Genomic DNA, 4,496 nt, shown 5'->3' on the forward strand with positions numbered 1-4,496 from the left:
AAAATAAAGACTCTTTGCTTTTGCATCGGACTGGCTGGCTCCCTGTGTGGCTTCTTGGGAATCTTGAAATCTGGGCATAACACTTCCCAAAGTCTGAGCAGGCCCTAGGCAAAATTGTGAAATAGGTCCCACTTGACTAGGCATCCTTCCCCCCTTTATTTGCAGCCCCTCCAATTCAAGGGCCATTCTTCCTTGGGTATGCAAAATCAACATGGTGCTCCATTATAGCACACAAAATCACAATAGACAAATGCTCTTCAGATCACTCATTCTTTTCTATGGTAATTAAAATCCCCCTCCTCCCCCCAGGGTATCTTAGGAGGTTATTGAAAGGAAAGAAATCTGGGGGAGCAATTTGTATTAATTTAGGGGATTAGAATTTGTAAAAAAAAAAAAAAAAAGATGCTTCCAAGATGACATAGTACTAGAGTGGAGGTTAGAAAACTAGTTTTTCCTAGTTCTGACCCTAAGTGACTTTAGGAATGTCTCTCCATTTTTCTGAGTCTATTCTGTAATTTATCAAATGAAGAGATTGCACTAAAATCTCAGCTAGTTCTAAAACACTATGGTTCAATGACTGTAAGGTTAAATGACTCTAACTGGTTAAATATTTGGTGGTTTAAAATGAAATGAGAAATTCAGGAATAGGGTAAATAATTCGTGGCAAGGAATCACTTGCCTCCTATCTTCTGACAATCTAGAGCAGCCGTGGGCAAACTCCGGCCCGTTTGAAATGAATAAAACTAAAAAAAAACATCATTATATAATGATGTTTACTTTGAATTTATATTAGTTCACACAAACACTCCATCCATGCTTTTGTTCCGGCCCTCCGGTCCAGTTTAAGAACCCATTGTGGCCCTAGAGTCAAAAAGTTTGCCCACCCCTGATCTAGAGGTAGCTAATATTACCAACAGAACAGTATTATTTGTGTGTGTGTGTATACAGGAAGAAGTAATATTTTTTAGTAGAGAATTAAACTGACCACCAAAGATTCATGCTCCCTGTCCAAAGCATAATGTTAATCTTGGGAGGTGTAGCAAGAAGTCCCTTATCCCCACCCCATCCAACCACCACCACTGCCACCATGTATGCATTGAGATGGAACCATATGATACTCCTTACCACTGGAATGTGAGAGTAACCTGTGCCACTTCCAGAATAAAATGGATAATAAATGAGTATGCCTTCTCCACAGCAGCTGCATGGAGTGGATTCTAGAATGCAGAGGGCACAGTCATAATGTAAAGGGTGTCTGGGCCCCTGAATGACCACATGGAAAGACAGTCAACCTGGAATACCCTCTCTAGACTGAGGAGTGAGGAAGAAATAAACTTTGATTAGGTTAAGCCACTAGAATTTGTGGGTATGTCTATATAGTGCCTCCTCAACATTCTAGAAAATTTAGTAAATTAAACACACACATATACATAATAATAAAACAGTTGCTGTCTTGTAGAAGCTTACATTGCAAAGTGCTGAGACACAAACCTTTTTATGTCTTACTAGTTTTCATTTATATGAAATCAATGTTTCTAAAGATAAAAGACAGTTATACTTCCAAACTTAGTAATATTTAAGCCTCTGTGCTTTTCCTAAATTAAAAATAAAGAACCATAAGTCCTTAGAACAAAAAATGTACAACATATTCCTCTCACCACAGAATCCAGGATATGCCTATAATGAGAAAAAGCTCAAAATATTAACCCTGAAGTTAATGTGAATAGGCACTTCACTAAATAACAAGGTTACTCTTTTTAGGGAAAAGGGCTCTTAGCCATAACTGAACATTTCATGGTGGAATGCTGTGAATATTGAAACAAAAGGTTAGAAATTGTTTTATCACAGAAATACTCTAACTCTACTATTTCTCAAGTAATTATTTTTATCCTTCAGTAGGCACATCTGCCTCCTATTGTACTATCACTGCTGTAGCTCCAGTTAATTATACTCCTTTATGCTTACTTCACAAGAGTTATTTAGCAAGCTATAATAATTAATTCAACAAGAAAAATAATTATACAAGACAAATTATGCAAGTACACATATATAGGATATATTTCTTTTTGTAAAAATGAAAGGATAGTTCTAATAAGAGACGTAAATCTTTGTCACTTAAATAAAAATACTTTCATTAAATTATATTTTGCATCTTCTTACCATCTTTTTTAAAAATATATTTTTATTGATTTCAGAGAGGAAGGGAGAGGGAGAGAGAGAGAAACATTAATGATGAGAAAGAATCATTGATTGGCTGCCTCTGGCACGCCCCCTACTGGGGATCAAGCCCGCAACCCAGGCATGTGCCCTTGGCTGGAATTGAACCTGGGACCCTTCAGTCCGCAGGGGGGACACTATCCACTGAGCCAAACCGGCTAGGGCTTCTTACCATCTTTAAAATATAGTCACAGTGATTGCTTTTGGTTAAAAATATTTAACTGGTAATGCATATGGACTTTCGCTGACAGGTATTTCTAATACCTATGTATCAGTATTTAGGGACAGCACCATTTCAACTGACAGACTTCACCATTTGGCAGACTTTAGATGAGTGACTTTACATGGCCTGTTACACACACACAAATATATCCCCAAATAATACTTTCCACTTTCCTTATTATTTTATAGAATCACCCATACTACTTCCTTCAATTTAGCATGTTACTCTGTAATTGCTTCAATCATGTGTTTGAATGATTACATTGTCTATCTCACTCACATAAATATTAGTATTTCCAAGTTATGTACTTAGCTCCCTGAAACTGAAGTTAGTAAAAAATTAAAAAAAAAAAAATACATCCACTTAAACCATTCCCCAGCCTTCCTCAAAAATCATTTTCATCATTTCTTCTCAGCACATTTCTGTAATTGCTTCAATCATGTGTTTGAATGATTACATTGTCTATCTTGCTTCTACCTGACTTCAAAGTTCTCAAGAGATTTCCTGGTATTTGTGAAGCATTTACTGGGAGGAAGGTGGGAAAGAGAATAGGATGAATAAAAGAATCACGAAGGCAGACAGATCCATGTTTGAATCTGGTTCCCCTTTTTCTGGTTATATCATCTAAGCCTCAAGGTTCCTCATCTGTGAAATTAGAACCTCATATAACCAATGTAAAAATCACTTAAGATAATGTAAGAAGACTGCTTAGCTCAGCCTGCCATTCAGAAAATTCTCAAATGTTAGCAACTACCCCTTGTAGTAGTATATGCACAGAGCTTCCAAACAGTTTTGTACAATCATCCTCCTCTTAAATGTGTACAACGAAGGATCATCTAAGGAAAACTTCTAATATAAAAGACAAGTGGCTGGAAAAGAGAAAAACAGAACTTGAAAGGCCCAGGACATTATTGCTAATATCCTTAGAAATATAAAAGCTATTGTACCCATGAAAAATATTAAAAGAATATTTCAAGAATAAGAAAGTATTCTGGAAACTGTCATTTTTTTTATTTAGAAAAGCAAAAATTGAAGAGTTGGAAGATAAAGTTGAGGAAATCTTCCAGATCTAAAAGAAGGAACAGATATATTAAAAGGGAAAGAGAAAAGAGATAAGACATTTAGATCAATCCAGAGTTAAATAACTGACTAATCCCCCAGGATGATAGTTAAAAAAAAGGTCTCCAGATGTCACCTACACTGCAGGCCTAGAAAGAAACCATTTCAAAGTAGAGCAGGACCTGAAGGCTCGAGGGGAAATTTGAACTGATGAATCACCAATGTTTAACTGTTTAGAGAGAGATTATGAGAGGCTAACAACAAAAAATTAAGGATAATAATGATAGACAAATGGAGAGAAAAGGCAAAAAATAAAATAGCAATTTTTAACACAAAAAAAAAGCAAAAGAAAGGAAATGTCACAATATCAGAAGGCTCAGTTGCAAACAATAGTAAGTCATAACAATGAATTCTGATCTACGTCTGATTGGAGAATGGAAAGGATGGGGAAAGGAAAGGGGGTAAGTGTGCTTTAGGGAGGAAATGTTAAACTTCAAAGATGAAAATGACTACTAACAGAAACAGGATTTCTTTTTTGGGTGATGAAAATATTCTAAATTAGTAATGATAGTTGCACAACTTTGTGATTATATTAAAAATAATGAATTGCACACTTTTGAAGGGTAAAGTTTTTTAAATATATTTTTATTGACTTTTTTAGAGAGAGTGGGAGAGAGAGGGAGAGAGAGATAGAAACATCCTAATATATAAAAACCCTGGTTCGTAATGACCAGTAATGACCGAGGCTCGACCAACCGGAAGTCAGTCCTGCAGTCAGCGCTGAGTTGCCGTGGCAAACCAGCGCTGACTGCTTGCACTGCAGACGCGGTGCCCCAGCACTGACTGCTGAGGGGGCTGTGAATCAGGGCCAGAGAGAGGCCTGAAGAGAGAAGCAGGGACTGATCCGTTGCCTCTGTGGCAGCTTTTGATCAGCACTTGCTTCTCTATTTCTCTCCCAGTCTGGCCAGCAGCCACGCCTCCATTTCTCTCCAGGCCT

Source organism: Myotis lucifugus, unplaced genomic scaffold (genome assembly GCF_000147115.1).
Source record: "Myotis lucifugus unplaced genomic scaffold, Myoluc2.0 scaffold_6, whole genome shotgun sequence".
In the NCBI taxonomy this organism is placed as follows: Eukaryota; Metazoa; Chordata; class Mammalia; order Chiroptera; family Vespertilionidae; genus Myotis; species Myotis lucifugus.